We start from the raw sequence: 25,820 nt of genomic DNA on the forward strand, positions 1-25,820 counted from the left end.
GAAATAATCCATATACTTCTGGCAGTTCAAACTCACGCTTGTACAGTGCCAACACACCAAAATGAAAAAAAACAAACTGCAGGAGAAGAATGAATGAATTTCAAACATCATTCACCTTTAAACTTTTCTTTTTTTTGCAGAGGGGCATCTCCCACTCCCTTGAATTTACCAACTCTGAGATCACCATACCTTGGAGAAAAGGGGGTATCATGAGAAAAGGACATACAAATCCTTTTTTAGGCCATTCATATTCTGTATTTTGGGACTCAGTCATGCAGGGTCCTGACATTTCAAATGGTTACCCAACAATACAAATATTCAACAAGTGTGCAAGATCACACAATCCTTAGGGTTGGGAAATAAACACTGGAGACCCTCCCACACACACACTTCCAGTAGCCAAGGTACCATAGTAACCAATATTACACAGAAAAATGTGTTGCAACTAACAACAAACACACAACAATTCAGCATGAGATGCTGACATATTTCCATCACATAAAACTCCAGTATAATCCTATAAACCAGTTCTTTACTCTTTCTCCACCCCAAGCTGCAACCAAGAGATGCATTAAAAAGCATTACATTACATTTAATTATTTATCAAATTAACTGAAACAGGGTATCAGTATTTAACAATATACTAATCATATAAAAATTCTCTGTCCTAATTAGAATTCTGAATTCAGTTAGACCAGTTATTTCAAAATTGCTTATGTAGGTTATAATAGAATTACAGTACTGAATTTGATAACAATTTTAGTAATTCTGTGAAGTCTGTCTGCAAGAAAATAGCTAAAAAAATCTCACATCACCACAAACACATTATATGAACAATGTCCATAAAGCTTATACAATCTTCATCATTTGTGGATCATGCTATAGGTTTATACACAATACAAAAAGGATATTTGTGTAAGTTTGACCACTAGTAAGATTTACCTACTTATTTTCCACTGTCACACCGGTTACACTCACACCTCTCAACCTCTTAGAACACAAAATCTGGACAAAGCCATAAATAAAAGTGGGAGAAAGGCCCAAAAACAGGGACAGTTTTTAAATATTGCTATTACAGACTTCGAAAGGTGACAGAATAACAGGTTTTGCATTAGCATAAATTTAAGTAGAAAGTACTGCTTTTGTTCGTCTAGCATTTGAAAGGGCACCACAACTGGTTAAGCAGTCCTTCCTTGAGTGGAGAACTTCAGGAGGTACAGGTGACTGTTGTCATTCTTTTTGCAACACAAATAGCTTAATCATCTGCATGTCACATTACATGAGACAGCAAATACTCTGATAAGCTATTGTTGAAAAGCCTACTGCCCCTCTTGAAAACAAACAGAAGCACACTGCCTTTCTTATCTTGAAATGCACAGTGAAAATAAAACCAGCAACCTGTACTGGTGATTGGTAAGCACTTGAAGATGATTTTAGATTGTAGATTTCCTAGCTAGCCAAAGGACACTGTTGGATACAAAAGATACTTTGTGCCATATGTTACCATTCATGATACTTAATTGTATGATGGCCATATTTGCAGTAGGAATGGCACAATATGCTCTCCTGAGGATGTGATGACAAGTTGTTCAACACAAATATTATTAGAATGACCTGATACTGTACAACATGTAATCCACATGGATAAACCCACAACATAGCAGAGAGAAAAATAAATACATATAAAAATATCATATGGCAGAGTTTTGTATTTTGTTCCAAAAGACTATATACTCTGGCACTTTTGACAATAGAGACCTTCTAATAAGTCACACCTCTTGCAAATAATTCTTTTTACAGCATCAAACTAATCAATAATCAACTTTTTCACTACATGTGATTGCTGTTAATATTTGCACATGACAAATTATGTATGTGAACTGCTTGACAATTACAACACTGTTTTTTATATAAATATTAAAACAATACAAATTCACTATAGACTGAAGTTAATTAATTTTCCTAAGATTGAGGTCACTGTTCTCGAGCAGAAAATTATCTACAATGGCATAGCTACCTAGAGCAGACCTACAACTGACTTGTCCTTTGTGTTGGTGGAGAGCATACATGACCATACCTACATAACATTCAGTTCTTCCACTTTCATTCCAAATGTATTTACTACATCAGAAACTGATTAACCTACAGAAAGTACCATTTGTAGCCAAGCTCCACCCAAATAGATGGTAATGCATCATCTCAAAGTCTACTTTAAGGCTTCATTTCAACAGATGTACATTTTCCCATAGTAACTGTATTTGTGAGTAAACCGCGTTGCTTTTCTTAAAAATTCACTGCACTATAACCATACAAAGTGTTGTTTTATGCAGCCCAGCACTAAAACACATAACTATTGTCAGTCATATTGCCAAACCATATGAGTAACATGAATAAACTCAGTTCTTCCCCAAATAACATTATCTTAAACAGCAACTGTAGCTTCTGAGGAAATATTCAGTATCTACTTTTCAATAGTCAGAGATTCTATTCATGTATTTATAGCCATGTGTATGAGCATCCTACAGAGATTATCTTCCTGGGTCTGTCTATGTGCATTGATTCTGATAGTTATCACTTTACTGATTCATTGCCTGTACCACTTCAAATTGCATTCTATTTTCCATTTTTTTTTTGCAGGAAAAATACCACTAAGTCTCTAATCGGTATTGTCTGAGTAATGGCAAAAATCACATTATATTCACTGAACTCAGCATTTCAGCCCAAATTTCAATAAAACCTGCATTTCTCAGGCGCACATACATACATGCACACACACACCCCTTCTACTTTCACGCACACAAACATTTTGCTTTCATGCATGCACTCACTCCACACTAACCTATTAATACAGTTAAGCGCTGTCCCTTTCAAAGGCAACTGAATTCCTCTTCAGCATGAACACACACATACTCTGATTCTTCAGTGCAAGCACAAACATCCTAGTTTGACATGAAAAAAGCAAAACGGAAAGGGTGCTTTAAACAAACAAAAAAAATTGTTTTGGTACATGCGTACACTGAAGTTGCAGTTAAAGGTCATGGGCCGCATGGAAGAGCTCTGAGGGCTGCATGTGGCCTGCGAGCTGTGGGTTGGACACATCTGCACTACAACATCAGTGCCGACAGAAATGAAATTTGTGGAGCCATGTTCAAGTTGGTGCTTATACAGAGCACTTCTAGATCCTTTACAATTGCTCAGATGTACCACTATTCCATGTTTAAAAGGTCTAGAAGTTTGATCAACATAAAATGCACTGCATTGGCATATTTCCATGTATATAACTAACTCAGTATTGCAGGTAATAAAATGTCTAATATCAAACACTTTCGATGTATTAATAGAAGTAAAAGCCTTACTCCTAGAGACAACCTTACAATATACGCAATTCCTACAATTTATCCTAAAGTTTGGTCTGTTAATATTGCCCATCTTAAAACAGGGCAAGTGTTCACTTATACTTTTGCCTTGTCTATAACCGAAATGGCAGTACTTGTCTAAACACTGTTCAAAAAAAGATCTCTTTTAAGCAGATACCAACATCTATTGATAACTTGACAAATTTTGAACGTGTTGGTGCCATACATAGTCTAGGTGTGGATGAATTAATAGTAGATCTGTTATTTTTTTATCTCCAGACTAACTCCTCCCTTGTATCTGAAGCTATAGTATGTGCATATCTAACTTCAGCAAGCCTATAACCTCTTTTCATAAATCTACTTTCCATTTTTAAAGCTTCAGATTCAAATGTCTGTGTTGAACTACAGATTCTTCTTAACCTCCAAACCTGTACTGTAGGAATAGTCCTAATAACATGATTACGATGACAACTATTAGCCAGCAGCATAGAGTTCTTCAGAAAAGGCTTCCTATACAAGTTAGTAGCAGTGGAACCATCTGTAAGCTTAGTGATGTTTACATAATGAAATCAATATTAAGCAGATCTGTCTTATGCACAAATTTTAAACCAAAGCTATTGGACTTCAAATAACACAAAAAAGCTTTCCATGTTTCCAAAGACACCATCCAAATGCACCAGCAGTCATCCAAATAATGATGCCACATGTTAAGATATGTTTTGAAAAAATTTTTCTTCCTGGTAAATTAAATTTAACTCAAGAAAACCCATAAACAGATCAGCATAAATTGGGACAAAAGTTGCACCCATTGCAGTTCCTTTGATCTGAAAGTAACACTCATTATGGTAATGGAACACATTGTGTTCAAGCACTAAGCCTAATCATTTCAAAAGAAATTCAACACATGACTCTGAGTATAATCCTGAAAACATAAGCCAATATCTAAGGTCTGTATACATGCTTCATGTGGTATACTTGTATATAGAGATTGTACATCCAAAGTGTACACATATAAATTATTAGGTACCTGTAAATCATTCATGAGTTGCAAAAACTCTGTAGTATCCTTAATATGAGCCCTCACAAATTGTAGTAATGGTTTTAGTTGTTTTTCCAAATACAGTCATAGGTTATGTAAGGGCACCTCATCCAGAAACGATTGGTCTTCCTGGAGGATTTGTGTATTTTGGGCAAAAGATAAAACCATTGTGATTTAGGGTCATCCACTCTGAGATGTTGCAAAATCTCATCTGTAATAATATCTGTATTCTTTTTTTCATTCAAAAAGTTATCAACAAACTTTTTAAAATCTATCCTTGGATCCATAGGTAACTTACAATAAGAAACAGCATCATTAAGTTGAGTTTTTGCTTCTCTATCATTGTCAGTAGAATCCCATATAACCACAGCACCAACCTTGTTAGCATTAACTACCACTATTTGATCATTGTTACAAGTTTGTTTAAAACCATCATATGTGTTTTTACTGAAATTATTATAATTTCTAAAGATAGTATTTTGACTTACATGAAGATCTCAAATCACTTGTTTGAACATTTTAACACAAGGGTGGTAGGGTAGGTGGAATGTGGATTTTCTAAAAATAAAAGAGGTGTCAGAAGTTGTTCCCACTACTTCTCTTTGACTATAATAGTATCTTAAATTTACGTTGTGAGAAAAACTCTTAATATCCATAACTTTAAAATACTGAGAGGAAAAAAGTGGCCGGACAAATCCCAAACCTTTGTTCAATACATCAGTTACATCATTTGACAAAACAGAAGATGCCAAATAAATGATCAAATCGTGTTCAAGTTCACCTGTTATTCTATCGACTTTCTAGGTTTGTACAAGCAATATTTTAAAATTTTCCCTATTTTTGGGCTGTTGTCACCCTAGTATTTCTGTCTTTGTCCAGATTTCATGTGCTGAGTGCTTGAGAGCTCTGCTAGGTAAAAAATAGGAAGATATATCATTTATAATATACCTGCAGGACGTTATAGGTAGAAACCAAGCATCTAACAGTGTTCCTAGTTAAGTGAAAGTTTTGATTCCCAAAGATGTTCTGCTAAGTGAGCCAAGTACACAGGTGCATGGCATATGTCATTCTTTCAGTCCTGTTTCTTAACAGACTTGTGGATTAGAAAATTATTTACATAGCTCAACATCTGCAAAACTGTTACTTCAGAATCTGTCTGGCAGTGCAGAGGATTCTGTCTATGAGCTGTTTCCTGTAGTATAAAATTTGATTCCCTCAGTGACCATTTGCCTACTCTGTGACTGAATAAAATGTGTAGCCTGACAATACTTCTGGATCTCCCCTAAAAAGGAAGTCTTGTGTCCTGTGGTCTTACCCAGTTAAATAAAATTAAAAAAATGGTTTTGTTTATTGCCTAGCTAAGATCTGGTAGGCACAAGTGCTTATTTTTCAGTGGTGACCTAGAAGTACTGGTCTACTTAGATGACTCACTTAAGGCCACAGTTTGCACAGGGAGAAGGAGGGAATCAAACCCAGGAATACTAGATGGAATTCATTAAGAGATTATAGCCTTGACCCAATGTAGTCTAGTGACGGTCTTTTTAGGTAGGCTCTTATACTACAGTTCACTCAGGGTTCTTTAGATTCCTCTTTGATTTAGCCTTATTCAGGCGTTTCTGTAGCTTCCCTAGTTGACGATTCTTCCAATTTTACCAAATGATGCCATAGAAAGTTCATAGAACTATGGCTTTTGTTTTAGATGTTATACAGATGCCAGGAAGATCAGAAACTGAACTATTTTGGATTTCATTGTTCTTCATTTTATATTTCTTGTAAAACATTCAGCTTTGTTAAAATCTAGTCTTCCTTTGTGTTACTAGACAAAAATTTCTGGTTTCAGGGGAAGATGAGAAGTACCTGATTAAGTGATTTGTTCAAAGTGACATAGCGTGCAAGTCCATGACTGATTTAAGACTTCAGATCCTGATTATTTTTGGCTTTCTCCCTGATTCTTAAGATATTAGGGTGAGCAGCTTTGCTTAATTGCCAGATTTAGTGATAGGGACTTAGCCCTTTGCAAGTTCGAAGCACTTAACTCGTATACACATATTATGTGCACACACTAGGTTTTTATCGTTTGAACTTAAATGGGAACAGTACATGGCTAATGTTTTAAATTATCCTCTGCTCTGTTTTAAATGATTGGCAGTGGTCATTCTAGCTCTTCATATAGAGGGATGTATGCTTCTGTTTTTGATTGTTTGCTTGTCTAGGCCTCTTACAGAAGTATTGGCAGATAATATTTAAGAATATATCAGTATTGCATGTTTCAAATTCCTGGGAAAAAAAGCATTTTCTATAATTTCAGGTGGAGATGAATTTAACCAGACAAGTTAACTTGTTTTGTTGTATTCATCTCCAGTCATGTATGTAAATTCTGAATTTTGTCTTTGTGACTGATGTATTGCTATATTTTAACTACCTACTTGTGGTAGCATTTCATAGTACTAAAGTACTCAGAAGTCATACATTAGGGAATGTTTTAATGCTTGTTAATGACTACAGGTGTGGGTGGCCAGCTAGTTTAGTGTCTGCTTTAATACTGAATGGTTATCCAGTTCTATTTATGCTGTATACTGAGCAGAACCTATTTTTCAATAGCTGGGCAATCCCTTGCGACCAATGACTGCCTGGTACAGTGATGTCTTTGCTGTTTACACATAGTTTGTATTTGAATAATTCATCTTAGACTGACTTTGGACAGAGACCATTTGCCTTAGTGTTTTTATCTTCTAGAAAATTTGTGTGAAGTTTATTCTAGTGATTATTTTTTCTTTCATGTTTGTGAATTTCTTGTGCAGATGTTTTCCCTTGTGAAGTTTACACTGGCCTCACTAGTACCTATAAATGTTACATATTATTGATAGGCTGATATTTTCCTCAGGACTTGTTGAATTTAAAGCATTGAAGAGACATGTGTTTCTATAATTCATCATAGCAATGTGGAATTATGGCTATTGGAAGCATCTAACAAAATATCCAAGACTCTGGCTTGACGTGTTTACTTTGTGCTGTATGCAAACAAAGTTGGCTTTTATTATATCCCCATTCTTATTCATGCTCCTACAATAATAGTTTTTGCTTTAGATGAGATATGTCTTTTTTATGTACTCCCTTTCATTTTTTTTTGGAAAGAATTGTGTGATCCTTTTGTATGTTAAGGATTTAGTTTGCTGGACATATATTGCTTGTTAATTGAACACAGTATATGTAGCTTTGTGAGAAGTAGCTATATTCTCCTGCATAGCCAGCATTAGGCATAGGCCAATTAGGTGGCCACCTAGGGTGCCGCTCTAGCAAGGTGTGCTTTTCCAGTATTTATTTGGTGTAGGTAGAACAGGATAAGGCACTGGGTGGTGTGATGGGGGGGGGTACTGTGGAGCCCTTTTGCCTAGGGCACTAGTTGACCTAAAGCCACTCCTGTTCCCCTGGAACACGGCAAAAGCAAATACTCCCCTTCCAGGTCCATTGTGTTTCATTGTTTTATCTATGCTGCATGTATTGTTAAGAAATGTAAATTGTAGTACCCTGGAAATTGTGAATAAATATAGTAGTCAGTTTACTTCCCAGCTGAAAAATACCAACATGACAGGACAGTTACAGTTATTATGACAACTGTCTTGCAGATTTTGTTACCAACCTAAAATTTTCTTAAATACTGCATGACTGGGTTAGAAATCCAACTCCAGTATCCTATTTCAATGTATACTGTGTTAGACTGCTCATTCTGTAGTAGGGCCATTACCACATTTTGGGCTGAATGTCAACCTGGACAGCACTTCCAAGACTTGGATGGATGAAAACTCACCATATTCTGGTGGAAGCTATTACAAGCAATTTTTTTGGTGTTATACAGCTTACAGAGCTGTATAGGTGTCTGTGTAAGGATTGTGTGTGTTGCTGGTGGGACTAGACTTCTACTTTAGATGAGAACATTGGTTGTCATACGTCATCAGTAAATGAAGAGCAGTTTTTGAAATGTATTTGTGGCAGGGGTATGAACTGTAAAATGAATACCTTCCATCTGCTGTCTACTACATGATGTGGTTTTTCAGCAACAAGTTGCAAAATTCCTTATTGTCTTAGTATTATAGTAAAGTCCGTAAATGGCACTAGGAAATAACAGTATAGGAGCTGGATCTGTTTCACTGTAGACTTTATCCAGTGAGGTATACACTTCCATAGATAAAACAGAGAGGTGTTATGCAGATTTTTTGTTTGTGCAACTCAAGTTAGAGGGTTTTCACTTTCTCTCACTGTATATAAATATCGGATGATGGGAAAATAGTTTAATGGTTGTGACCACTACTGTTCCATTTCAGTTTTGGGACACCATGCTGCCTAACCCTACTCAGAAGACTTAATAATGCTGTTGAGGTGAGTTACCTTAGAAGGCTAATGACTGTTGTGGCTTTTCACAAAGTAATTTTGGAACATTTATAATCATAGTACACACATACACAGCATCTGGGCCAGAAAGCCATTAACATCTTACTAGTACCCACCCTAGACCTAGACTCTTTTTTCAAAGAGGGACAAACCGGTCATATCAAGGGTAAATTTATGAATACTTATCCAGTTATCTAACTCTCTTTTGTTTTTATTGAGGGAACGTGGCCAGGATGCTGACCGAATAGCAACAGGTTTCTACCGCTCTGCCATTTTATTACTGACAGGAAATTATATCATTTATCTTATTTCATCTTTTGAACTAAGTACTACTACTATTTTGAGACATCCTGAGGATAATATCATTTTTTTAAAAATATCAATGTTTTCCTGCCAAACTTTTGTTCAGAACATTTCTCACTTATATTTCAGTATGAGTCACACAAAAGTGGGTTCCCTGAGTCACACAAAAGTGAGTTCTCAGGAATCATCTCTGAAAAAAGACTTTCAATCTCTTCTAATTTATATTCAAAAACTATCTTTGAAAATGGACAGAATGGACAACAAAGTAGACAACTTTAAAGACAAATGTTCAAAAGAAATGTAACAAATATAACAATCTCTAGACCAGCAGAAAATACAAATCTTGCAGCTAGAAGAAGCATTAAGCAGCACTGAAGATGGATTAACTGAGGAAGAAAACACCACTGAATTCCTATTGAAACAAAGCACCATGCTTTTGAACAAAATAGATGATTTGGAGAATATGTCTCGGAGAAATAATATTCAGATCTTTGGTTTGCCTGAAAAAATTGAAGGAGGTAGCATGATAAACTTTTTAACATCCTGGCTTTCCAAATTTCTTGATTCACCCAAAGCTATCTCACATGGAACAGAGAGAGAGAGCACACAGGTCTTTATTTGTTTCTCTTTCAAAAACTAACTCATCTCCAAGATCTACTATTGTGACATTTTTGTCTTCACAAGACAAAGAAGTCATTCTAAAAGCAGGCTGGTCAAAATTTCCTATCAAGTTGGAAGATAAAATAATAAGATCTGACAATGATAATTCATCTGCTGTGATGTTCAAGAGAAAATGCTTCCTGCCTTTAATAAAGAAACTTAAAGACAGATCAAGGTTCACGTGCTTTTTTTAGCCAGACTCTATGTATTTTTTGGATGAAACCAGAATCTTTGAAGATCTTGACAATGCCATATCATTCTTGAAAACAAACAAAAAAAAAATAAATAAAATTGAGGACATGAATTGGAATAGCAGCTTTCTAAAGAGACAAGCTGAAAGAAATTATTGGAAGACCAATGAAAGAGAGAAGAAACTAAAAGAAAAGTGACTTCTTAAAACCATTTTTAGTTAGTTTACCACACAATCTTAATTGCCTGTAATAGCTTCATATCATTTTCTTTATACATTCTTACAATTAAAGGGATCCTGGATGTATCAAACACCAAGGTAATTTTATTTTATTTCTGTTTTTTTTTTAGTTTAATTATATTAATAACTAACTTATTACATACAATGTATTCTGTTTCCATTCTAGCCAGTTAAACAGAATATTTAAAAAAGTCACATCAAAAACAATTCTGTACAACTTAATGTATCATTAGAATAAGTGTAAAATGCAAAATATCCTATCCATATAACAGGATTGAACAAGTTTATAAAAATGTGGAGCTTTGATTAGTTAAACAATCAAGACTTATTATTGCATGCTACCACTGAAAATGTTTATTGTTTCAGTACAGAGCAAACTGGTACAGCATACAAAATGTAAAATTGCTTCAGTAAAACAGAATGCTCTCTAGAAGTGTAGGTTGACATTAACATTAAGGTTGGTGCCTTAATGCAAACTACAACAAAATTAAAAATCTGTGCTCAGTAGCTGCAGATGTCTGCTAGTCTTGTTGAAGTGGGGTAAATTTCTTGCCCAACTAATATTCTGTTTGTAGGCTAGTGAAATCACATTCTCCAGTACAAAGCAACGTGAAGGAGAACTTCACTACTGGCCATATTAAAAAAGTTTACATTATTGTTGTTGATGGGTTGGGATCAACACTGTAGCCTCCTGTATACAGTTAGTCTATAAAGAAAGCAACAATATACATCAACTAATCCAGTTAATTTATGTTACCACTGTGGTACTTCTAAACTCTATATATTTGTTCTAGATAATAAATCCCGGGCACTCACGACTGCAGGCAATAAATAAAACTCCAATGAAAATCCAGTAGGCACACTAATAAATGTTTAATAGTAAGCACTTTCACGGTTCTTCTGACCGCTTCTTCAGACTACAATAATTTAATACCACAATATGTTTAAATACTAGCAACTAGCCAATCACAATAATTTAATTATACACTCATTAAGAAATTTAAAAGCATATGCTCACTTATAATAAAACATATTAAAATTACAGAATACATTCACATCATTTCAATGTTTAAGTGCACAACCTTTTAAAATGGTTTCAAAGATATGTTACTGTTCCAGGTGGTTTATCTACAAATGAGCAGAAGTGGTTAATGTTTTTTAAAGCAGATAAACCACCTGGTTTCAACAATAAAGGAGTTTTAACTGGAAACAGACTGTCTACCCTGCTTGGATTACTTTTGAATATTTAGTAAGTCTCTTATTTCAAATTATATTTTTTATTATGTTTTGACTTAGGACAAGTTTAATTTTGTTACTTCTACTACCACTATCTGATCTTAGTAATATAAAGTGATGTTTTATATATATATATATATATATATATATATATATATATATATATATTAACATACACACATATATATATATATATATATATATATTTATATATACACACACACACACACATATATATATATATATATATATATATATATACATACATATTGAAAATCTTCCACACAGAGAAGTTTTTTTACACTGTTTTCTTTTAACTTATTAAGATACAAACTTAGCATATACATATAAAATCCATTGGGAATTAAATAAACAATTATCTGTTTATTATTAAACAGTAAACAATACAGTTGCTTAGTTTGAAGTGGTGTGGGTATTACATGCAAGTTTCCTATATATACATGTATATGCACGTTTTTGTTAGAGATGAAAAGGAAAGGGGAAAATGTTATAATTATAAACTATCTGGGCAACAATTCATAGTAACCCTCGTCCTTTTGTTGTTTTTTTTTTCATTTATTTAATGTTTCATTTCCTTATTTTAAATATAAGGTTGAATGTTGCAGTTTTTTTCTTTTTTCTCGTAAAAGTGATAGAATGTTTCTATATTAAATAATTTAGATACTTAGCGAAATCTTCCATTTACTCCGCTAGACTAATAACAATAGGAGGGAAGGGAGAAAAGGTTGTAAACATGGTCCCTTATTAATTCAAGAGACATGCAAGTTTGTGTGTTTATGTGCAGGCTGTCTTTTGTATGAATGTTATATGTCTTTGAGGTATCCTCTAATGGTGCACATGTTTAGATAGTTCTTTTTTTGGATTTTATTTATGGTGATCTCTGGAAGATGTGGACTGCAAATGGGCTCATTACTGAAAAATGTTTTGGGTATTGGTTGTTTTTTGTTTCCTAATGTTTCATTTCCTTCACTTGGTTATTTTTAATCTGGTGATTGATGCATAATGTAGTTGATTGTTTTATGAAATTGTAGATCATGAAGTGGGAATATAGTACTGGCAAAGATAAATGTATGGGGTGTGTTTTCTGATTTAATACATTGTCTTTACTTTAGAGATAATTGAAGCTTAACGGCTTAGCCTCAGTATGCAATGAGCAGGAGCACTTAGTTTCAAAAATTAAGTGAAGTCTCTTGTTTCTCCTTATTCTTTTCTTGATTTAGTTTCCTGCCAAGGTTGCAAAATCTAGGAAGTCTGACTTAAGCTTCTAATCTTCTGCACACACTCAAAATTCATTACTAGACCGATACAGTCTTAACATCAGATGAAGATCTTGCTGACTGTTTTGCTGTAGTTTTATTTATGTACTTCCTTCTTGTTGCAGCTTTTGGAATTTGAGGCATCATTTCCTTTTGTGTGTATAAAATTATTTCTGGACCATTAGTGTCACATGCTGTGAAATGTAAACTTCAGATTTGTTTACAACAATAAATACATACACCTACTTCTCTCACAACCATTTTTCATGAAGTGCAAATACCTTGATGGCCACATTCACTTGTGAATTCCTTATAGTTGCAATGACAAAATGGATCCTTGTGGAGCAAAGCTTTTCTGTTGTGTCAGTTTATGATGTTTTCAATACCGAAAGCTGCTGGACTGAAAGAAATTTATTACGTGCCTTCATATGAAAATGTAACTATGAACTATATTTAATCCTTAGAATATGAAATATTAACGGAGGGTTACCAATCTCTGTACCTCGCACAGAAGCTTGTATGCATAAACACAAGCACAGCCACACACACACACACACACACACACACACACACACACACATGAACTGTATAAAAGGAATAAAACTGATATATAGTAAAATTGATACTGTTGTACAAAGTGGCTGGAAATGGCACTATTGAACAGAACACAGTCACATTCTAAACTGTCTAAACATCTACAACAGACTACCAGTAGCAAAGGTATCAGTTAATAATAATAATAATAATAATAATAACAACAACACACTAACTCTCCTCACCCTATGAAATATAACCCTTCCTTAGTGCTAAACAGATTATCAGACACAGAACTGTCTCAGATAGTAAACTAAAAATCAGACAATGATATTTCTCCAACAATAAATCAATTAAGACTCCCTATGCTGTGGAATAAAATCCCGGTCCATGTGAGGCAGAGCACCTCGCTGGCTCTGTTCAAGAGAAATCTTGACCTGTGGATGGGAGATCGTAGGTTTACCCTGGGAATCATCTCTGTGTCACTGCTGGACAGAGGCACAACAAACTAATGGGCACAGTATTTTTTCATATAAGGGGTGGTGTAAGCCACAAACATTTGGGCTAGGCTTATAAATGCCTTAGGGCAGATAGCCTAGTATAAACCTATGAACCTATAAGAACAAATAAAAATTAAAGAAGCATGACAAAGAACTATTTCAAATGTGACTGTTTAGATTTAAGTATTGGTTTCAGTGTAACAGTCTGATTAATACCAGGGGGGCAATCTGCCTGTAGCTGAAGAATCCATTCACATTCCTTTACTTCAAATTTATTATTCAAATCGCCCCTTCTTAAGTTCTTAACAACCATATCTATAACCCTAAAGGAAAATGTATGTGCTGCATCAGTGTCACTAATGTGTCTGGCCAAAGAATTAGTAGATATGTTTCTCCTAATTTCGGATCTGTGCTCTATTATCCTGTAATGTAATTTCCTCGTGGATTTCCCAACACAGAAATGTGTGCATGCTTTACAAGTTGCTAAATAAATAATATTCACAGAATTACACGTTGTGGAGCATTTAAATGTATACTTTTTGTGTGTTGAGGGATGGATAAACAACAGAGAGCCCCGAGACAGAAACGACCTTGACCACCACAACACAACAACCCCAGAACACATAGCTCACCACCACAGTGTGCCCCTCAATCTAAGCCCACTACGCGAAACACTTTGTCCAATGTACTATTCATAGGCGACTCAGTTATGAGGCACACTGATGTCCCACTCACTAGGTTGAACAAGGAGAAGGTGACAGTTGTCAGGTGCCAGGAACCGCCACATATATGCACTCAGGTCACTTCACAACAAGTACAAATATGACTCAGTCATTGTACATGCGGGTGTGAATGACTAAAGACCTACCTCCGTAAACTACATGAAAAGAGATGTGATGGAACTCTCAGATTATGTGGCCCAGGCAGGTATGACCCTAGCCCTGAACAGTATTCTACCATCACCCAGAATGATACCACAGTACGAGCAGAAAATGATTGACTTCAACAATTGGCTAAGTTTCTGGTGTCATTCTAAGGGGATCCAGTATCTGCCTGGGGTGACATGATCGACAGACCTTGATGCTTTGCCAGAAACGGCGTGAATTTTTCACCCCTTGGATTCCAGGTACTGGCTAAGCCTCTTGCCACCCCTATAGTGCTTTTTTAGGTTGTGTTCCAAAGACCAAAATTCCACCGTGACAGCTACAAACAAATGCAATCTGAGGATCATGCTGCTCAATGCTAGAAGTCTAAATCTCCAGATGCACTTGCTCGAAGCTCTCCTCAAAATGGAGAATGTCGACATTTGTGGTGTAACGGAGACCTGGTTTAAAGAGGCAGAAAGCACTCCTGTGCTCCCAGGCTACAACTCATTCCATACCTTTTGGCCCCAGAATATGACTATAAGCTCCAAAGGTGGTGGCATCTCCATATGCTTAAAGGATGCACATACCTTTAAACTGGTAGCCCAGCATAATGCATCTGAGATCCTTCAGGTACAGCTAACACTGGATAAGATGGCGATACAAGACATAGCTTGCTACAGAACCCCAAACATGTCCCTAGACTCTCATTCCAAGTTCCTAAGCACCCTAGAATCTATCAAGGTCCAACCCAATACTCTCATACTGGGTGACTTCAACTACTCTTCCATCAACTGGGAAAATTATTCAAGTACCAATGTACAGGCCCAACACTTCTGGAATTTACCAGCTCATTCTGACCTCCACTAGAGGAAGCAACAACCTTAACCTGGTTATCACTAACATGGGAGACCATTGCTCCACACCTGTAGTCAATTCCTCCCTGGTTAAATCCGACTGCAAACTGATCACCATGGAAATCTCCATCTCACCTACAACCCCTGCTAAGGTGACCACTCTGCAAAACTTCTCTAAAGCCAACTTTGGGCTCCTAAAAACAGAGGTGGGTAAATTCTTGGCATCCATGCCAATGGAAAATGGCTGCATGACAGCTGAATCATACACCAATGCACTGTACGAGCACACACACAAATGCATGGACCTTACCATACCAAATAGAACTAAAACTCTTTAATCCAAAAAAAGGAAGCCAATCTGGTGGTCCCCAGCAATCAGTAAACTCTACGACAGAAGGAAGAAACTGTTTCAGAAAAAAATGAAGTCACAAGACTGGAAAACCTCCCTTATCAGTCTCAACAGAAAGCTGAGATCCCTTATCAAATCCTCTAAAGCCAGCTATGAAGGCAGAATTGCGGCTGATACCAAAAACAACCACAAAGCCTTCTATAGATATATCAAAAACCTCCAAGGCAATACCCAGATTTGCACTGAGTTATTGCACAATGGCACCTCCTATACTGAGCCAACAGATATAGCCAACATACTGGCCGACAGATTTGGTGCCACCTTTCCCCCGTCTACCCCCCAAGGGCCCTATCACAATACCAGAAGAAAGCCTGGTACCCCCCATTTCTGTGGCACAGATAAAAGCTGCATTGTCCAAAGCCAAGAATACAGTGTCCATGGGACCTAATAATATCCCTGGCTGCATCCTACATGAGCTACAAAATGAAATGGCACCACATATGTGACCCGTGATTAATCACAGCCTTACCTCAGGCTATATCCCTAACGAATGGTGCACTGCTACAGTCATCCCTCTCCATAAAGGGGGAGTAACTACAGACCCTGGGAACTATCACCCCATTAGCCTGATGAGTCTGGTATGCAAAGCAATGGAGGGCATCATCATGGACCTGTATAACAAAGATATAGGCAGTCTCCAAACTCTTGACCCCATACAGTTTGGGTTTGTCAAGGGGAGATCCTGCCTGCTGAGCCTGGTTGACTTCTTCGAGGCAGTCACCAAGGCTGTGGATGAGGGTAAGGCAGTGCGTGCATACAGCCTACCTCCACCAGGCCAATATGTTTGATACCATTCCCCACTCAGGTATCATTGATAAACTCGCCAAACTAGGCATCAATCCTTACATCACTAGGTGGGTTACAAATTGGCTCACAGACAGGATCCACATAGTGAAAGTTGTAGATTCTAAGTCAGACTGTTGACCAGCCACAAGTGGAGTCCCACAGGGCTCAGTTCTGGTCCCTCTCCTGTTGGGCATCTACTTCTCAGAAGTCCAGGCCAACACAGAAGGACTCTGGTTGACCAAGGTCGCTGATGACTGCAAGCTAGGTGTCATTAACAACTCCCCAAGTTATGCAGATATCCTACAAAAGGGCCTCTCTGAGACCAATGACTGGTGTCAGAACCATGGCCTGAAGCTTAACGCCAAAAAATGCTTTATCATCCCTTTGGGAAAAACTCAGTTCCCATGAATCACCCACGTTAATGAGACCCACTGAATACTGAAGGGGCCATAAGAGATCTGAGCACCCAGGTCAACAGCCACCTCACCTTCGACCACCACATTGCCACTGTGGTCAGAAAGTCCTTCTAAATGACACATCTTATAACCAAAGATTTTGCATTCAGGAAGAAAGAGGTCATCATTCCTCTCTACTCATCCCTCATTAGACCAATCATCAAATATAATGCCCCATTTGGCGTGTACCTGACCAGACACCTACAACAGCTGGACAGGCCACAAAAGTACCTCACAAAAAGGATCCTAGGTCTTAAACACATGTCCTACATGAACAGACTCAAGAAACTTCAGCTGTTCTCAGTCCCTTCTCATCTACTTAGAGGTGATCTCTACTTAACTTACAAAGCCATGTCCGACTCAGCCCTACTTGAAATGCTACACCTAAAGAAATCTCAATCTCCCCATGTCACACACACTCCAGAAATCACAACCTCATTACCACAATTAACAGAACATGCTGGAGGGACTGGTTCATTTCCCAAAGACTGGCCATACTCTGGAATAAGCTTCCCATTCATGTCAAGCAGAGCACCTCGCTGGCCCTCTTCAAGAGCAATCTTGATGAGTGGATGGGTAGCAGAAAGTTCACCTCAGGGATCACTCCAGTTGCCGTACTGAATAGAGGCACTGTGAACTAACATTGGGTGGCATGGTGCCTGGGCAATTTTTGGGGGCTAGGCTTGTAAAGGTTCCAGGGCCATTAGCCTAGTACACACCTATGAACCTACAATAAACTTACAACAACAGTTATGTCCACAGCAGCATCAGACGTAGCAGCTGAGAAGGCAGTAATTACTGTCAAATTTAAAGGAGCAGAACCAATTATTTGTAATCTCCTTTTTCTTAGCATTGAGACTTGAGTTGCTGGCCAGTACTGGAAATGGTGTCTGATGCTATGATTTTTGAGAAACCAGGAGGGATGCTGAGGTCCAGCATATGTGTGTTTTCTGTCCTAGACAGTAGACTTTTAGGGATTGTGGTGTGACAGATGGGAGGAAAACAGGCAAAAGTTAATTTTTTTCCTGCTCTGTATGTAATCTTTTCACCTATTGGATGGGTGGATTTAGTATTGTTATATGCTCTTTTTTATGAATTGCCTGGAGGTCAAATGGATTGTCCAGTAGTCAGGAAGACACTCTATGGGCTTCAGTTTCTGTTTTAAATAAAGGGACAGATTATAGAAGTTTGTTAAATCTGTAGAAAAAGGCATCATGATTGAAAAATGAAGGTGTTATCAATGTGTGATGCAATGATGACATCAGGAAATGGGTGGGGGATGAGCTGAGTAATAAGAATTGCAAATGGATGTGGCCTAAGTCCAGTTCTAGTCATAATGAAGGATAGCATAAACTTACTGATATATTCTTAATGCAATGTTAATTATTCAATGGAAATGCCTTTGTGTTCTTGAAATATATAGGAAATACTTTGTTTTGTGTCATAAATACTTGCAATGTTGAAATTGAAGTGCATTTCTTTTTCATGAATGCATTTTAAATATGCATACTTATTGGTTTTAGGTTTATATATATATATATATATATATATATATATATGTTTGTGCAATATCCTTGTGTGAATGTATATTTAGATTCTCATGAAAAAGTTAAGATTGAAGATAACACTATGTGAAGTGAAGCATAAAACAGAATAGGGATAATCTAAAATCTCAGAAAGGATGAATGACTTGAGAATTTGGCCTAGTCTTAAGAACAAAATGAATGTCATAGAATCCAGTCATCTGTGTCTTATGTATGTACAGTTCTTCTTAAAACATCAGTGAACCATTTCTAATCAGCTTATCTAAACACAGACTGTTGCACACTGATAAGATCTTTACCTGTAAGACAAACACTATGAATATATTTTACAAGACACGTTTACCTCATCCTAAATGATGACATAAAATGCTTACCTTTCAATTATATACTGTCAACACATTTGAAATATAAGTCTAATATACACTTTAGCTGAGCTTACATGCATATAAATGTAATAGTTCTGTATTGCATTGTGCTAGGGTAATTTACATACATGTGCAGACATGGATAGGATATATAGCTACAAGAATAAAATAGTATGCCTGATTAAACTTTATAAAAAACTATTGTCTATCCTCTAGAACAGTATAAACTCAGAGAAAGTTAAATAAAGAAATGTGTACTTAGCTAAATGATGTAACCACCAATATTTAATTGAATGTTTTCTAGTACTTTTATTAAAAATTAATTTCCATCTCTGCAGAGATGAGAGTTAGGATTGTAAATTGTAGAACAGTCTAAATGGAGAATTTATTATTTTTTGTAGTCAGAGGAGGAGGAGGGAGGGAAAGAGGAAGCAGGAAAAGAAAGGATAAAGAAATGAAATGGAGGAAGGGAAAAGAAGAAGAAGGGAGAAAAGGAAAGAAAAACTAACACGTGTAGGAGAGGGGTCTACTTCACATGACTGAAATTTCATTTGACTGAATTTCATTTGACCAATATAATATTTTCAAAATACTGAAAACTCATTTGACTGAATTTCATTATACTGAATTGTAAGCCATAGACATGATGTGGGTCTCCCTTCCCCGTGACTTGCTTGTGGTAAAAAAAATACTGTAACTTATAGTGCTAATTGTCAGAATACTGATAGTCATGTAGAGAGTAGTGTTTCTAAATGTGGGTGTGTCTGTTTACATTTTTATGGGAAGTATCTCAAGTAATATGGTGGATGTTTTGTGCATTCCCAGCAATAGTGGCAGCATGTAGACTACTGTAAGGTATATGCCCTTTTCCTCCACTGTAGCACGATCCTGGAGTTAGTGTATGTTGTTGGGGGGGGGGGTAGGGGGCATAGCCCCACAACTAGGTTGGTTTTATATTGTCCAGTTTCTGTTAAGAGGGTACATAAGTAGTTTTTAAGTTATGGAAATAGTCATTGGTGTAAGTGTGCATGTCTATGGTTTACAAGTTAGTATTTTGAAATTTAGCATTATAAGGTTTCAGTATAAGTTTCAATCAAGTGAGTTTTTAGTATTTTAAAAATTAGGTATTTTGGTCTCGGCCAAATGAAAGTCAGTCAAATGAAACTTCAGTCATGTGAAGTAGACCAGTAGGAGAGACAAGGTGATTGTTATCAAATATATCCAGTCAGATTAATAGATATTCTATGTAAACAAGTGTATACAAAAACTACATATTGAATTAAAATTTAAAATATTATGAAGATTTCTTTTTTTGTCTTTCTGAAGTGTGACATTTTGTAAATAGTTAATATATATTCTTTAAATAGCAGAGAAACTCTTAGATTGTGCTTTTTTTTCAAAATGATGGATGGGTTAGTCTGGATGTTTTTTTCTATTTAAACTAGGAGTTTTAAACTCAATGAAAGGAAGGAAGGTTTAAAGAATTTCATGTTTAAATTTTAACACAACTTTTCATTTTTTGGGGTTTCTACTGATTCTATTAATGTATATGTATTTAATAACATGATCATTAACAGATTTATAATTGGAAATAAACGCCATACGTTATATAAGGGTGATTCTTTAATAATAACACATTTAACAGCTAGAATGATACATGTTCCCATACATGCCAATATTAACGCATGACACAATTAAAATGTATATCCATTAACATTTATGGTTTAAACAATGTTTGCAAGAGATGTCATTTAATAAACTATCAAAATCTATTTACACCACAAATTATTTTTTTTACTTGAAACACATTTATTACAATATAATATAAATAGACTTAATATAAAAACTTAAGAAGTTCCCACTATAATCAGAAAAAGAGAGGAGTAGATATTTTATTGAAAAATTCTTTACCCATAGCTAACATTCTAAATACATATAATGATGATAAACGTATGTTTTGCTCAGTAAAAATAGAAATTAATATGAATTTATATACTTTTAGTACTGTTTACTGGATACATGGTATTGGTGTTAAAACAGTTAAGCATAAATTAGAACAGATAATACAACTCTTGAAAGGTTGTGTAATGTTCGCAGGAGACTTTGTATATTGTCTGATGAAGATTCTAATACTACAGGAGTATGAAGACTATCAGCTTTGGCTAAGGCATTAAAAAAGTTTATAGATTTATTTCAAATCAAGCATATTAATTAACTTGCAGATCCAAATTCACTTTTCTATACTCATCTTTCTCATAGACATGGAACTCAGTCAAGAATAGATAGAGTATATATTTCTAATAACCTAGTATCTAGATTAAGTAAAGTAAAAGTTATTTCATGCCAATTTTCTGACCATAATGCCATAACATTTGAACTTGTATTAAGAGTCCAGCTTATACAACTAACTTAAAAGATTAGCAACATATGTTTTTTTTGATTGTGACGTTATTAAACCATTTTGGGATAGCATTAATTTTTTTTTAAATTTAACTCAAGAAAACCCATAAACAAATCAGCATAAATTGGGACAAAAGTTGCACCCATTGCAGTTCCTTTGATCTGTAAGTAACACTCATTATGGTAATGGAACACATTGTGTTCAAGCACTAAGCCTAATCATTTTAAAAGAAATTCAACACATGACTCTGAGTATAATCCTGAAAACATAAGCCAATATCTAAGGTCTGTATACCTGCTTCATGTGGTATACTTGTATATAGAGGTTGTGCATCCAAAGTGTACAAATATAAATTATTAGGTACCTGTAAATCATTCATGAGTTGCAAAAACTCTGTAGTATCCTTAATATGAGCCCTCACAAATTGTAGTAATGGTTTTAGTTGTTTTTCCAAATACAGGCATAGGTTATGTAAGGGCACCTCATCCAGAAACGATTGGTCTTCCTGGAGGATTTGTGTATTTTGGGCAAAAGATAAAACCATTGTGATTTAGGGTCATCCACTATGAGATGTTGCAAAATCTCGTCTGTAATAATATCTGTATTCTTTTTTTCATTCAAAAAGTTATCAACAAACTTTTTAAAATCTATCCTTGGATCCATAGGTAACTTACAATAAGAAACAGCATCATTAAGTTGAGTTTTTGCTTCTCTATCATTGTCAGTAGAATCCCTTATAACCACAGCACCAACCTTGTTAGCATTAACTACCACTATTTGATCATTGTTACAAGTTTGTTTAAAACCATCATATGTGTTTTTACTGAAATTATTATAATTTCTAAAGATAGTATTTTGACTTACATAAAGATCTCAAATCACTTGTTTGAACATTTTAACACAAGGGTGGTAGGGTAGGTGGAATGTGGATTTTCTAAAAATAAAAGAGGTGTCAGAAGTTGTTCCCACCACTTCTCTTTGACTATAATAGTATCTTAAATTTAAGTTGTGACAAAAACTCTTAATATCCATAACTTTAAAATACTGAGAGGCAAACCATTTTAAAAGGTTGTGCACTTAAACATTGAAATGATGTGAATTTATTCTGTAATTTTAATATGTTTTATTATAAGTGAGCATATGCTTTTAAATTTCTTAATGAGTGTATAATTAAATTAATGTGATTGGCTAGTTGCTAGTATTTAAACATGTTGTGGTATTAAATTATTGTAGTCTGAAGAAGCGTTCAGAAGAACCGTGAAAGTGCTTACTGTTAAATATTTGTTATTAGTGTGCCTATTGGATTTTCATTGGATTTTTATTTATTACCTGCAGCCATGAGTGCCCAGGATTTTTTATCTGGAATTTCATAATTTTATTTTCCCATCATTTTATTCTGCTATTTGGAGTATTGACTGTCTATATATTTGTTCCCTGAACATACTGAAGTCAGGTTTCTACAATCACAGTATACAGTAAGACATGTTGATTCCAACATATCAATAAAGTAAGACAAACTAGGAATGCAATAAAAACAGTTTTCAAAGGAAAAAAAACTAATTTGTTTCTGTAGTGCTGCAACACTCTGTGTTTGTTCATAATGAGTTGGTTATGACCTTTTGCTTAGATTTCAGTTCAGCAGTTCGTTGTAAAACAACTTCCACCAACAGATGGGCGTCACTGAAATTATTAGCTTAATAAAGGAGTTTTAACTGGAAACAGACTGTCTACCCTGCTTGAATTACTTTTGAATATTTAGTAAGTCTCTTATTTCAAATTATATTTTTTATTATGTTTTGACTTAGGACAAGTTTAATTTCGTTACTTCTACTACCACTATCTGATCTTAGTAATATAAAGCGATGTTTTTATATATATATTTATATATATATATATATATATATATATATACACACACACACACACATATATATATATATATATATATATATATATATATATATATACACACACACACACACACACACACACACACACACACATATATATATATATATATATATATATATATATTGAAAATCTTCCACACACAGAAGTTTTTTTACACTGTTTTGTTTTAACTTATTAAGATACAAACTTAGCATATACATATAAAATCCATTGGGAATTAAATAAACAATTATCTGTTTATTATTAAACAGTAAACAATACAGTTGCTTAGTATGAAGTGGTGTGGGTATTACATGCAAGTTTCCTATATATACATGTATATGCACGTTTTTGTTAGAGATGAAAAGGAAAGGGGAAAATGTTATAATTATAAACTATCTGGGCAACAATTAATAGTAACCCTCGTCCTTTTGTTGTTTTTTTTTTTCATTTATTTAATGTTTCATTTCCTTATTTTAAATATAAGGTTAAATGTTGCAGCTTTTTCTTTTTTCTCGTAAAAGTGATAGAATGTTTCTATATTAAATAATTTAGATACTTAGCGAAATCTTCCATTTACTCCGCTAGACTAATAACAATAGGAGGGAAGGGAGAAAAGGTTGTAAACATGGTCCCTTATTAATTCAAGACACATGCAAGTTTGTGTGTTTTTTTTTTTCAAAAAACTTTTTATTGAATTTTTAACAAAACAGAACTATATCAACAACAACAAATTTAGAATACATATGAAAAATGAAAAATGAAACATTAAGAGATATTTATGAAGATACAATTTGTAAAATGAATGTTTTGTCACAATGCATTTTGAGAATATACATTTAACTATTTACATTATATACAAATGTTAACCAAGGAATATATCTAGGTAAGTATTAGTCTAAAATAAAAATAAGTATAAAAATATAAATGAGACTGAGGTCTACAAATCCCAAAAAAAGGTGGCCATCTATACGCTATTAATAATATGTAACACCTTTTCTATAGCTTTGCTAATAAATGTTAACTTCTTGGGACTTTGCACTATCATTTTCTGCGCACTGATGTATGTGTGAACCAAAATTTTAAAATTATTCCAATTCAATTTGGTGCGATCCAACCAATTTTGAGTGATATATAATTTCATAAGTGAACATATGTATATTAACACATGCATATCCAATTTAGAGAGATAAGTATTTGGTAAGTGTAGTAGTGCAGTTTCCCAAGATAAGGTAGATTTATGATATCCCATTTTTTGTAAACGAACTTTTAGGGAGGTCCAAAGTTTGTGTGAATGATGACAAGACCAAAAATGTGTAAAAGATCTGCATTAGGATGTGAACAACAAGAACATGAGGGTGATTTATTAGAATCAAATTTATTAAGTTTAGAAGGAGTAAAATATGCATTATTGTTAATCATTAGTTGAGTGTAGAAGAGTTTTTTGAAGGGTGAGTATTCTAATGTAATTTTGATAGCTGAGAGTTTCTGATTTATAGATATGTGAGAGTTGTATTTGTCCCAATAAGTGGAAAAGAGACACACTGCGTTATGAATTATTTGATTTATAAGATTATAAGATTTAGATAACATTTTCTCTGGTAGCATGAGGACTTTTAAAACACTTTATAGTTATTAATATCTGTACTATCTACAATGATGTGTATAAATTTAGCATTAATAACATCTCTCAATTGACGTAGAATGGTTAGATAATTAATATTAACTTTGAGAGTTTTACATTATATTTGAGAGAGTTTCGTTCCTGTATTGTATCAGATCCCACAGTAAGATCCTTAATCAGAGGAAAATTTGAAAGATTAAAAGAAATACTATCTAAACTAATATTAGGATTTAAATGGAGAGGTTGCATTAATTGAAATGTATTTTCTAAATTTACAAGTTTTAACAGTTCTTGAAAAGCAATAATTTTTTGTTTTAAAGAATTAGGAATTTTTAACTTATTCATAACACCTAATGAAAGGAAAAGAAGAGCTAGAGGATTGATGTTTTTAGTTAAAATATATTGATACCATAATTTTGTCCAAATAGGGTATTGACTATACTTCTCAGTCTTTATATTTAAGATAGTTAATAATTTATTGGCCGAGATAATCAAATAATAAAGATGAAAATTGGGAAGACCAAGTCCTCCCCTATTTTTAGGTGAGATTAGCTTAATGTAAGAAATTCTTACTGATTTAGGAAACCATAAGAAGTTAGCCAAAGTTTTATTAATTTTTGAGAAAAAGGATTTTGGAATCAACTGATCCACAGCATTGAATTGAAATAACAATCTGGGAAGAATATTCATTTTATTATAGCTGCTTTTGATAAAAGTGATAGATTTAGTAGTTTCCATCTATTCAAGTCAAGTATAATCAATGACCACACTTTAGCTAGATTATTTTGAAATGTGGAGAGACCATTATGGTTTATATGAATACCTAAATATTTGAAATTTTGAACTATCCGGAAAGTGAGGTCAGGAAACAAATATGACTTGTGAGCAAGTGGATTTATAGG

The sequence above is a fragment of the Protopterus annectens genome, chromosome 2.part1, assembly GCF_019279795.1.
Source record: "Protopterus annectens isolate FY-2018-M chromosome 2.part1, PAN1.0, whole genome shotgun sequence".
NCBI classification, from domain to species: Eukaryota; Metazoa; Chordata; order Ceratodontiformes; family Protopteridae; genus Protopterus; species Protopterus annectens.